At 44.3% G+C, this 13,240-nt stretch overlaps 1 protein-coding gene across 6 annotated transcripts in view; it reads left to right on the top strand.

Moving 5' to 3' along the window:
• The window catches only part of MAP3K13 (mitogen-activated protein kinase kinase kinase 13), a 140,568-nt gene that overhangs the window by 21,703 nt on the left and 105,625 nt on the right, over positions 1–13,240 (top strand). The gene's annotated exons all lie outside the window — the stretch shown is intronic.

Below are 13,240 nucleotides of genomic sequence, written 5' to 3' on the forward strand. Positions count from 1 at the left end.
TAGCTAAGTGATAGGTCTCAAAATATAATTGTAAGTGGGGAAACATCATTGAGTGAGTGTGTTTCTAGTGGGGTCCTGCAGGAATCTGTCCTTGGTCTAATGCTAATTAAAATTTTATTAATGAACTGGAAGAAAACATAAAAATCATCACTGATAAAGTTTGCAGATGACACACAAATTGGGGGAGAGGTAAATAAAGAAAAGGATAGGTCACTGATACAGAGCAATTGGATTGCTTGGTAAACTGGGTGCAAGCGAACAATATATGTTTCAATATGGCTAACTGTAACAATATACATCTAGGAACAAAAGAATGTAGGCCATTCTTCCAGGATGGGTAACTCTATCCTGGGAATCAATGACTCTGAAAAAGATTTAGGGTCACGGTGAACAGGAGCTCCTCATTCAGTGCTGTGGCCAAAAGTGCTAATGCAATCCTGGGATGCATAAACAAAGAAATCTTGAGTAGGAGTAGAGCGGTTAATTTGCCTCTGTATTTGGCGCTGGGGTGACTGTTGCTGGAATCCTGTGTCCAGTTCTGGTGTCCACAAGTCAAGAAGGATATTGATAAATTGTAGAGGGTTTAGAGAAGAATCACAAGAATGAAGAAAGGATTAGAAAACATTCCTGAGAGTGAACCAGGGATCACCCAATGAAATTAATAGGCAGCAGGTTTAAAACAAACAAAAGGAAGTACTTTTTCACACACTGCAGAGTCAACCTATGGGACTTGTTGCCAGGGGATGTTGTGAAGGACAAAAGTATAACTGGGTTTAAAAAAGATTTAGGTAAGTTAATGGAGGATATGGCTATCAGCTAAGATGGTCAGGGATGCAACTGCTTGCTCTGGGTGTCCCAAAGCCTCTGACTGCCAGATGCTGGAACTGGACGGCAGTGGATGGATCTCTTGATAATTGCCCTGTTTGTTCATTCCCTCTGAAGTATTTTGTCTTGGTCACTGTCAGAAGACAGGATAGTGGGCTAGATGGACCATTGGTCTGGCCAGTCGTATATTCTTATGTTCTTAAAATCGGAAATGACGGACTAGGAAGAAGTACTGCAGAAAAGCATCTGGGGGTTATAGTGGATCACAAACTAAATGAGAGTCCATGATATAGTACTGTTGCAAAAAAATGAACATCATTTTTTGGAGTCTGAGCCATACACGAGACATAACTCTTCCACTCTACTCATCACTGATAAGGCCTCAACTGGAGTACTGTGTCCCATTCTGGGCATCACACTTCAAGAAAGATGTGGTCAAATTGGAGAAAGTCCAGAGGACAGCAACAAAAATGATTTAAAGGTCTAGAGAACATTACTTATGAGGAAAGATTAAAAAAAATCGGGTTTGTTTAGTCTGGAGAAGACTGAGGGGGGATGTAAGTCTTCAAGACATAAAAGGTTGTTGTAAAGAGGAGGTTAATAAATTGTTCTTCTTATCCATTGAGTACAGGACAAGAAGTAGTGGGCTTTAATTACAGGAAGGGAGATTTAGGTTAGACCTTAGGAAAAGCTTCCTAACTGTAAGGGTAGTTAAGCACTGGAACAAATTATCTAGGGAGGTTGTGGAAACTCCATTTTAGATTTTAAAGAACAGGTTAGACAAACACCTGTCAGGGATGAGCTAGAAAATACTTGGTCCTACCCCAATGCAGAGGACTGGGCTAGATGACCTATCCAAGTTGATTGCTGATAAAACATTGTGCAAAGGAGCTCCAATGTATGCAATGATGTTTGTACATATAACTGGCTTCCAGCAAACATGACCCCTGGTCAGTGGAGTAGAGAAGGTAGACCAGATAGGCCATGTAAGCTGTAACAGGTGAGGTGGTAATGGGGGAAATACTTGCACTGTTGGGGCTTTTATGCCCATGATCCTCATCTACACTAGTACTGTGCTGCACCAGTGGAAACTGGCACAGTGCAGGTCCACGTAACAGTTAGCCTTGAGCCAGTCTAATCAAAAAGATACCGTGGTTGCTTGTGCGCTGTTGGGAGCATTGTTGTACGTTGCAGGCATGATGCTGGAGGGGGAATGTGTTGGCACATTAGATTTCCTTAAGTAAAGCCTTTGAGGAGGAGGGATGGAAGGTATTGTTTTCCTTGTGGTGATGTGGCTTGTGCTGTAATTATTCTCTAAAACAGGACTAATCTATTGTCAGCAGAGGCAAAATAAGCAACATTTGTCTTTGACTTCTACAGAATAAAATAATTAATTTTCTTCCATTGGACGTTTTTCAGGCTTTATATACAAAGTGTTCCCTCTATCCAAGAGGGCTGCAATCATGGAAGTTTGTGCACACACATGCGTTCTCACTCTCTTCACAGTCATACCTAGACCTATAATTAAGTCACTGCCTTGTTGGCCTGTGAATTACAGTGGGTTGTCAGACCTCTGTCCTTGGGCTTCAGCTTTCTCCAGACATGTAATAAGTTTTGTTTTTCTGTGTCAGGCTAGCAAAGCTTATTCTGTGCTCCTGAGTCCTTTGACAACTCAGGGCTTAAACTAAACTTTCTTAATTCATGTTGATAGTTAAACGGTGCCAGAACATTTTGGAAATGTGTCAGTAGATAGGGCTGTAGGTACTAAATACCATTAAGTGACAATAATGTCTAACATTTGTCAATTGAGAGACCCAGCAGTTGTTGGTGAGCGGCTGCACCCAGGATGAATTAGTAATAAGTCTGTAGTTCTCTCTCTGGTTTAAAGTTGCCACCAGCCTTTTGAAGCTCAGCAGTTACCTGGGATTAAGACTGCAGATATTTTCCAAGCTATCTGGGATGATGAAATGCTGCTTCCTACCTGTGACAGGTAGAAAGACATGATGGTTTGATTAAGGTTGGCTTGCTAGATGTGTTATGAATCCCAAGGAGTTGGTAATTGAACCTATTTTTTTATTTATTTAAATTATAAACAGACCTTAGTAGTTTTTTTTACTTTTAAAAATAAAGTACAAGAATGTCAATTTAAACCAGGTTTGTTGCAATATTTTTCTAATGATAGTCCTTTAATAAAATTAAAATAATTTGAAAAATCCTTTTGTTCTTGTAAGAGTGACATGAATAGATCCAGCAAACCTCATTAAAGTCCACCTGAGAGAGGCAAGATGTAGCATCCTTCAAGGGTTTAGCCACCAATTAGGTCAAATAAGAGATCTTTGCAGATTACTTATGAAAGGGATTCATATGTATACAGCATTATTTTGTGATTCAGACAAGTTGCAAAACAAACTTTTGATGACCGTGAACTGATTATCAGTTTGATAATTTACAAAAAAAATTTTTGGTGTGAAGCTTGTGGTGCAAAAATATTCATCTGCAACAAAACTGGCTTTGAAGCACCACTCCACAGTTCATATAGGTGTCCCAAGCAGGAATTGATTCATTAGGAAATGAATTCTCATGAGTTTAGCCTGTTTTCTGACAGATACACCAGCATGAAATGAATTCTGATGGTGTCAGTCCATTTCGGGTGGGTATCTTGTGTAGTAATGCGTTCATCTGTTAATATGCTGAAAATCATCCAAGGCTGCTTTGATATGGGGTCTTGAGCAGGACTCAAACCCAGCTACTAACAATTAGATCACAGGAACTGGAGGTGGAGGAGAAAGAGGGCAAAGGGGGTTATCTGTGGCCTTTTTTTTTTTTCCCCCTCCTCTTGGCTTGTTTAATCGTTTGTGCACCCATTGCTGTGGCATCTGGGCATACAATGAAAATTTAAATTCAACTGGATGTGACATCTACTACAGTTTAATATTAAAAGCAATTTAAATACCTCTCTATAGTCTTCAACCAGCTGATGGTCTAAAATCAACAGAATGCTTCACCAAGAGGATGTGTCTTGGTCCACACCCTAAAGGTCAACAAAGTCAAAGTTGGGTGGACTGCTGGAGACAGTAGGTTCTGCAGATGCTATCCCTGAGAACCCAAGTGTTCCTATCCAGGCAATTTCAGCAGAACCTTTCTATTCATCAATTTTATATGGCTAAAAAATACCTTTACATCAGTTAGGCACCCTAAAATGTAGTGGATAATGAACTCTGCTTAAGGACCTAGTCCAGCATGCACTGAAATCAGTGGAAGGACTCCCATTAATTTCAGTGAGAGCTGTATTAGGCATTAAATGCATCATTTAAAATAAAACAAAAAAAACGGGGCTGGCGTGGAACTCTGGTTGTCAGACTGGTGGTGGTGACACAGTTACATTGCCATGCTGAGTTAGAGTTCAGGATTTCATTTTAGTACCTGGATTGGCAGAAGCTGGGAATGCAGCAAACACAACAAGCTCCTCCCTCGGAAGGAAGCATTTCATGTTGCTTCCTCCTAATGGCAGTTAAAGCCATCTTCAAGGGTGGGGCTCGTTGCCTTTGAAGAGAGCTGCATATTGCCTTTCTCAGAAGGACTGTGACTGCAGAATAAGTTCTTGGAGTGTGGGGAAAAGCGGGGGATCCTGGAGACTCATAAGGCCCCACCCTAAGGGGAAGAAAGAATTCTGGGATTCACAGGCTTACTCGGTATTTTCTTTGCATCTCTCGCTCTTCAAATGTGTTGAACTCGACCTTTGAGAAGTTACTGATAAGCTGTTATCAGCCACGAGTTAAAATAACAAACCCTCCCACCTTACTCAGTTAGATAGAAACTCCCCAGGCCAAATTAATGTGTACAAATGTTATACCAATCCAGGCACGACAGCCTGGCTGAGGACAAAGTTTACTGTGTGAAGAAATCAACCGCAACTGGTAGTTTCACTGTTTATGCAGCCTGTCCCTGTATTGTAAGTATTTCTTTTTACATAGAATATTTTGTTTGGAACTGGGTGTGGTATTGTGAATATGAAATTATGTTCGTAGTCTTGTTAGAAAGATAGAATTATTAAGGGATCTAAAACTGGACATGGGAGAAATCATGCCCTGGTAGAAGTCATTGGCAGCAGTAGGGCCAGGATTGCACCAAAGATTATTTGTCTCTGTGACTCTCTTGATTTCCCATTCCTTTAAGTCATGTTTTCAGGGGACAGTATTTTAACCCAGACAGTGATAACAGTTCTGAAGATTTTATTAGGGCAAGAAATGCTAGAGTGAAAGAACTTCTCTTAATTCCAAAAGGGAATTAAAAAAATGCAGTCAGTCAGCAAGCATTTTGCATTGGCCTCTATAGAATGTGTTTTAGGTTTTTTTGGTTCCAGTCTGTAGAGCTTGGAATTAACCCAAATGTTAGTTCATAATATTGGTTACTATATATGCACATTGTAAACAATTTTGTTTATTAAATATCTTAATAAAGTGTATGCATTTGTGCTTAACTGAATCCTGTGAGTTGTTGAGTGCCCTTAACTCCCACTAGCTTGAATGGGCATTGGAGATTCTCAGCTCCTTGCTGGAATGAGGTCTAAAAGAGGCAGGTATAGAGTAAAGGGTAAACCATAAAACAGAAGCATTGGTAGACTAGGGTGCAGGTTTAACTGACATACTGGTACAAGTGATAAAGACCCTGATATCTTCTCTGTTGTAGGGTGCCTGTGGTTCTTAACTAAGAATCAGGCCAGTTCTGGACTGACTGTTTAAAAGAAATGCTGTTCTAGAAAAGCATTGGTGTTTATGTAAAAAAATTCTAATGGCATGTTGCCACTTTCCAGCATTTATATCCTCCAGTGTTTTTAAGAATCTCTTTACAGTCTACTGCTCTTAATTTTCTATGTGCCTGGGCCATCTTTTAACTGTATTTAGAACTATATTGAAACTATCCATCATATGTTCCTTATTATTATAATGCTTTTATTTAATTTAACATTAATCTTGTCTTTGTATTTTTGTTTAATCTCTGAGGGTTTACGTTTTGTGGAACAGGAAAATAAAGCTTGATCTTTATACTCCATTTTCCCTCTTGAGACACTTAAGGGTGTGGTGTACTGTAATCACCTGTTCTTTCCCTTGATTAACAACTTTTCTTTTTCATTGGGCTATTCAGATTCTTGACATTTTTAGATAAAAACCTACGTTGATATTTATATTTAAAATAATTTGTTACAGACCTTTCTCAAGTTCCATCTAATCCAAATGAGCCCGTTAAAATATAGTAGTATACATTCTGAGTATTTTATTCTGATTCTAATTTCATTTTCAAGAAACTCCATTTGCCATCTCCTTGTTGCAGTTAATGCAGTAACCCAAATTATAGTGATACCATCTCATAACTTTTTATAATTCTTAAGTAAAATTCCTTCCAGCTAGAGTAGGTACACTACTGTAGGAAGTATAATCAGGTTTATCTCAGGCCCTGTCTACACTGTCAAGTTTGTGCACAGTAAAGCAGCTTTGAGCACTGTAACTCCCAAGATGTAGATGCTGCCAAGCCACTTAGTGCGCAGAAACTGCGCAGAGTAGCGTTCTTCTTAAAAACAAAACAAAACACTCGGAGAGGCTTGGAGCTTTCTGCACCGGGGCTACAGCGCTGCGGTGCCAGTGTAGACACCGTGGTGATTACAGTGCTGCGATTGGCCTCCGGGAGGTGTCCCTCAATGCCTGTTCTCACCTCTCTGGCCATTGGTTTGAGCTCTACTGCCCTGCACTCAGGTTGACCAACTGTTGGCCTCACCCCATACATTCCTTTGCAAATTTGAAAGTCCCCTTCCTGTTTGCTCTGTGATGCATGCAGTGGTCTCAGCACATCTTTCTAGGTGGCCATGCCTGCTCCATGCACCAGGTGATCCCCCTCTTGGAGCAATGCTGAGTGCTGGACCTCATCGGTATTTGGGGAGAGGAGGCTGTGCAGTCCCAGCTGCGCTTCAGCCGTCAGAATTATGATACCTATGGACAGATTTCTAGATGTATGACAGAAAGGAGCCATGACCGGGACACACTGCAGTGCAGGGTCAAAGTGAAGGAGCTGCGGAACACCTACCAGAAGGCGCAGGAGGCAAACCGCCGCTCCAGTGCTGTGCCCATGAGCTGCTGGCTCTACGAGGAGCTGGATGCGATACTCGGTGGTGACCCCACCTCCACTGTGGAGGACCCTGTGGATACTTCATTGGCTTGCGTGCCAGTCGAGAGTGGACCGAGCCAGGAGGGGGCAATCTTGGACAAAGAGGGGGAGAGGGACCCAGAGGCAGAGGATGACTCGGAGGCCAGAGATACATGCAGTCAGGTTTTCTTTCCTACCCTGGAGGAGCCTAGGAGTCACAGCAGCCAGAGCTTGGCGAAGTGCAAAGAGGAGAGAAGGCCCCTGGTAAGTGGATCTGATTTTGGGAATTGCTGAAGCGAGTTGTTGGGGGCAGGAGCTTTGCAGAAAGCAGGCTTGTCTCCCACCTCATGCCTAGCCTGAGTGGTGGAACAGGCTGTTGATACACTCCCTCACTTCATGGGAATCTCCTTCAGAGATCTCCAGGAAAATCTCGTGGAGATACTGGGCAATCCGCTGCCGCAGGTTCCTCAGCAGAGCTGCTTTGTTTCATGCCCCATTAACGGTAACTTTCCCGTGCCACTTTGCCTTGACAGGTGGGGGGATCATCGCTTCACACAGGCGAGCCGCATAGGCGCTAGGGTGGAAGCCGCAGGCTTGGAGAAGACCCTCCCTTGATTCCCTGCTCACCCTCAGCAGCGAGATATTGTTCATTATGATCCCCTCCTGTGGAAAGTGTGGTGACAGGAATAATTATCAGGCCCACCCTACAGTGCTGACTCTCTCCAGGTTCCCAAGAGCCCATTGTACAGCAGGGTCTGGGAACAGTGATTTACCCTGCCCCTGCAGCTACTCACCATTTTGGGGGTCTTGTGGCTCATGTGTGCTTGCCTGAGGTCAGCCAGTTAATGACAGGTATGTGAGTACTGGCTGCGTTTTAAAGCACTGAAACAGTGTTTTCTGTGTTGGAAACAATACTGCTTCTGTAAAATGTTGCATTTAAACTTCACAGAGTTGACCTTGGGAGCACAGTCTCTCTCTTTATTATCGGCGGCAGAACAGCTGCGCAGAATTAGAAAGCATCCAAGAAGAACTAAAGAGGACTTTCTGCGTGAGGTTATGATGCAGTCTGCCGCCAAGAAAAAAGCATTGAAGGAGTGGCAGGACAGTGAGAAGAGGGGACCTAAAGGAGAATGCGGCACACCAGAAAGAAGCCACGGAACGGCTCTTAACAGTTATGGAGTGCCAAGCAGACACACTCCAGGTGATACTAGCTCTTCAGCAGTGCCCACCCTCCCCTGCAGCCTCTGTTACAAAACTCTTTCCCATGTGCCCCCACACACATCGCCAACACACTGTTATCAACCTCCTGGCTCCACTCTCTACCCACAGCATTCCACTGCTCCCTCCTCACAGTCCAGCAGTGTGGACTCCCACTACCCACTGCACTCAACACCCATCCCTCTGCAGTTTGGCCCTGCTGAAGTACAGCACGCGCTACATCATACTCCAAAGGAGAAGGTTGGGTATGATCCCTGGACATACACAAATCTGTAGCCATCCCGGGACCCCTTCTCCTCTTGAGACCTCCCTTCCTCCATCCCCCTCCCTGCTGCTGATTTTTTTTTTTTGTTTGAGACTCTCTGGTTGTTTTTCAATAAAAGAACTGTGTTGGTTTGAAAGCAATCTTTATTCTATTAAGTGAAAGCAAAAAGAGCACTGCAAAGCAACATACAATTATGTTAAGGTCCCTTCTTGCATCATGTACACCAATCACCTCCAAGCATTACAAGCACTGCAGTCCCGAGCATAGCAACAAATATTAGTGGCTTTCAGCTTCAAATTGCTGCCTCAAAGCATCCCTGAACCTTATGGCCCCATGCTGTGCCCCTCTAATAGCCCTGGTCTCTGGCTGTTCAAACTCAGCCTCCAGGCACTGAGCCTCTGCGGTCCAGCCCTGAATGAAGCTTTCACCCCTCCCTTCACAAATATTATGGAGTGTACAGCAGGCGGCTATAAGCATAGGAATATATTGTCATCGGCCATGTCCAGCTTCCCATACAGGCATCGCTAGCGGGCTTTTAAATGGCCAAATGCACACTCTATAGTCATTCTGCACTTGCTCAGCCTGTTGTTGAACTGCTCCTTGCTGCTGTCAAGTTGCTCTGTGTATAGCTTCATAAGCCAGGGCATTAAGGGATAGGCGTGGTCTCCCAGGGTCACAATGGGCATTTTGACTTCCCCTATGGTGATCTTCTGGTCAGGGAAGAAAGTCCCTGCTTGCAGCTTCTTGAACAGACTTGTGCTCCAAAACATGAGTGCATCATGCACCTTTCCGGACCAGCCTGAATTAATTACTGTGAAATGCCCACGGTGATGCACAAGCGCCTGGAGAACCATTGATAAATACCCCTTGCGATTAATGTACTCTGTGGCTAGGTGGTGTGGTGCCAGAATTGGAATGTGCATGTCGTCAGTTGCTCCTCTACAGTTCAAGAAGCCCATTTGTGCAAAGCCATCCACAATTCATGCACATTGCCCAGAGTCACTGTCTTTTGGAGCAGGATGCAATTAATGGCCCTGCACACTTCCATCAACACGACTCCAACGGTCAACTTTCCCACTTCAAACTGGTTAGTGACCGATTTGGTAGCAGTCCTGAGTAGCCAGCTTCCACAGTGCAATCGTCATGTGCATCTCCAATGGCAGGACAGCTTTCATTCTCATGTCCTTGCACTCCAGGGCTGGGGCAAACTCGTCACACGGTCCCATGAATGTGCAAAAGTTCTGCAGCCACTCCTCGTCATCCCAGACATGCATCACGATGTGATCCCACCACTCAGTGCTTGTTTCCCGAGCCTAAAAGCAGCATTCCACTGTGGTCAGCACCTCTGTGAATGCTACAAGCAATCTCGTGTCGTAGCTAGTATGCGTGTTGAGATCGATGTTGCACTCCTCTTGCCTTTGTAGTTTAAGGAGTAATTCCACGGCCACTAGTGACGTGTTGGTCAGTGCAAGCAGCTTACTGGTCAACAGGTCAGGATCCATTCCTGCAGCCTGAAAGGGGCAGGGCGCGCAGTACAGAAACCATTAAAAGATGGCGCCAAATGCAGACGGAATCAGAGGGATTGCTGGGATCTGAAGCAATGCATCACGGGGCATTGGGACAGGACCCAGGATGCCCCATGACCCCTTCCGCCTTCCCACAAGTCTTAACGGCAAAAGAGAAAGAGGTGCTCTGTGGGATAGCTGCCCAGAGTGCACTGCTCCGAATAGTGCCACAAGTGTGAACATGCTATTGCACAGGCAGCTGTCAGTGGGAACACACAACAGCAGTTTTCCTTTGGCGCTCTCTGAGTGGTGCTGTAACTGCCGGCGCTGTAACTTTGCAAGTGTAGACGTGCCCTCAGTAATGCCTCTTCTGTCTTTCTGCGAGTGTTTTTTTTTTTTTTTTTACCAATAGTATGAGTCAAAGATCATAATGACCTCTGTGGTTGATAATCTCCTTTGAGTGGCAAATTGTCCACATTTTCAAGGAGCTCACATACTATTGTCTCGTTAACTTGTGCTTCCCTCATCTGCTTGTTTTACCCACTCTTTGTCACTCATTTTATACTTGTGTGAATTAAAACGGATATAGTTATTTTGGTGCAAGTCTGTGTGTGATCACTCAATTTAAGTCAGTTTATTGCTGACTGCAGCCAATTTTATTCCAAAATAGGAGTATCCATACACAGACTTGCACCAAAATAATTACATTTTAATCGTACCTTTTGTTATGTCAGGCCATGTGTGGGACCATGAATCTTGAAAGGTGTGTTGTGAAGGTGTGGCTCATCGCAGCAGTGGAATTATGCCTAGAGGTTTTGCATCTGTTCTGGCAGGGTCTGGTGCCACTTTGAATTGGTGTACCCTTGTCTGTGGTGAGTTTGCTTCTGATAATGAGGTTGGAGTGGGGGTTGTTTGAAAGCCAGAAGAGGAGATTTAGGAAAGATTTCTTTCAGGATGTTGTCCCTATCAAATATGGGTGTAATTGTTGGATGCTACTCCATATGGGGTCCAGCGTGAGGTGGTAGGTGACAAGTAGAGGTGTGTGGTTGGAGGGGGTTTATTTCTGTGTTGAATCAAGTTCTCTTGCGATATTTCGGTGGCTTATTCCATGATGCGATCTACTTCTCTGGTTGAGAGTAGCAGCCATGTTAGTCTGTATCCGCAAAAAGAAAAGGAGTACTTGTGGCACCTTAAAGACTAACAAATTTATAATGCTCAAATAAATTTGTTAGTCTCTAAGGTGCCACAAGTACTCCTTTTCTTTCTCTGGTTGAGTGTCCTTATTTAATGAAGGTGGTTTTAAGTTTATTAAGGTATTTATCCTGGACTTTCTCCTTGGATTATGTTCTGTAGTATCTGAGTACCTGGCTGTAGTGAACAGATTTCTTGGTGTGTTAGGGGTGGATACTGGACCCATGAGGGTAGGTCTGGTGATCGTTGGATTTCTTTTATATAGTTGTCTGTAGGGCTCCATTGTTGAAGCTGATCATGGTGTCCAGGAAGTTAATGCTAGCGTGGGAGTGTTCTAAAAAGGGTTTAGTGGATGGCTGGGGTTGTTGAAGTTGTGGTGGAAATCTGTGAGGGAGTTTAAATCCTGTGTCCAGAGGATGAAAATATCCTTGATATATCTAAGGCATATCATTGATTTATGGTGCATTTGTCCAGAAATTCTTCAAGGTGGCCCATGAAGAAGTTGGCATATTGGGGAGCCATCCTTGTACCCCTGGCTGTTCCCATGGTTTGGAAAAAGTGTTAGTCACTGAATGTAAAATGATAAAGGATGCAATGGATGAGTTTGACGATGTTTGGGTTGGATTCCTGAGTGTTGTCCATTATCTTGTAAATACTGTATTTGAGACTCCACTGCTATGATGATCAATACACCTTTCAAGATCTATGGGTCCTTGTAGCGGGGCAGTCACCCCCTCCGGTTTGGAAGAGGTTAAAAACAGCCCTGGGAAAGGGCTGCCCCAGGGAGCCAATCACGAATGGGCTTGAGGCAGCCAATTAGGGCCCAGCAGGGCCGGTATAGGAAGGGCTCCTGGGGAAAAGGAAGTGAGTCTTGCTCAAGCAGTGGAGCAAGAAGGGCCGAGCTGCCTGGCAGAGACAGGGGTACCTTGGACAGAGCAGTACTGGGAAAGGGCAGGCTGAGTTGGGGAGCTCTGGCCTGGCGACCTCCCTGGCTGAGGCCTTGCAGTAAAGGCCTGAGGAGGTCCTAGGGCTGCAGGGAGGCAGCCAGGCCAAGAAAAGGCAGCAGGTCAAACCCCCTCGCCAGTGATGAGTGGCCATTTCAGACTGCAGTTTGCCCTTGAGAGAAGGGGCTAGATGACAACTGGCAGTAGCCACTGAGGCAAGGTGGTTATAGGGGGGTTGGGGTTCCCCTGGGAGGGGAGACCCAGAGTGTGGGGGCACTGCTGTGGGGCAGCACCCCAAGGTAAGGGGCAACAGGGTCGGGGAAGGACACGGGGCCGGAGATGGTGGAGACAACAGGGCATGTAAGCGAGGGCGAGAATTCAGCCAGAGGAGGGCGCTCCTGAGCTGGATGAGCTAATTCTCAGACTGACCAGCAGGAGGCACCACGCCAGTGAGTCAGCAGTCTGCTACAGTTCTACATATCCCTATCACAAGTGGTATACCTCATCCAGTGCATTGAATGACCCTATAACAAATATGTGTGGGTGAAACTAGACAATCACTATGCTCTTGAATGAACTCACACAGAAAAATGATAAACAACAAAAACACCTCATCACCTGTGGTTGAATGCTTTTCACAAAGTGATCATGCTAAATCTGACCTCTGTCCTTAAGCTGAAAGGAAACCTGCACCAAATATTAAAAAGACAAGCCTGGAAGCTTAAATTCATAACATTGCTAGATACTAAAAATCATGGACTGAACAGAGACTCTGTATTTGTGGTTTATTACAACAATCTATAACCCACTTATCTTCACCCCACCATGTCTGGAGAGGTGTTAACGGACCACTTCACCTTGAATGGTCCCTTGAAATATGTGCTAACTACTTATGCTAAATAAGCTGTTCCACCTTTGTTTAGCTGTGACACTCTGAATACATTTCCCAGACCTAAAGAAGAAGCTCTTTGTAGCTCAAAAGCTTGTCTCTTTCACCAACAGAAGTTGGTCCATTAAAAGATATTACTCACGTGCCTTGTGTCTCTAATATCCTGGGGACCAACATGACTACAACTATGCTTTATACAATAGATGTAGAGAGACATTTTGTGCTGTTCTGTCATGAATGCAATGAAGGTAGAATCAGTCAGTTC

The sequence above is a fragment of the Eretmochelys imbricata genome, chromosome 9 (genome assembly GCF_965152235.1).
Source record: "Eretmochelys imbricata isolate rEreImb1 chromosome 9, rEreImb1.hap1, whole genome shotgun sequence".
NCBI classification, from domain to species: domain Eukaryota; kingdom Metazoa; phylum Chordata; order Testudines; family Cheloniidae; genus Eretmochelys; species Eretmochelys imbricata.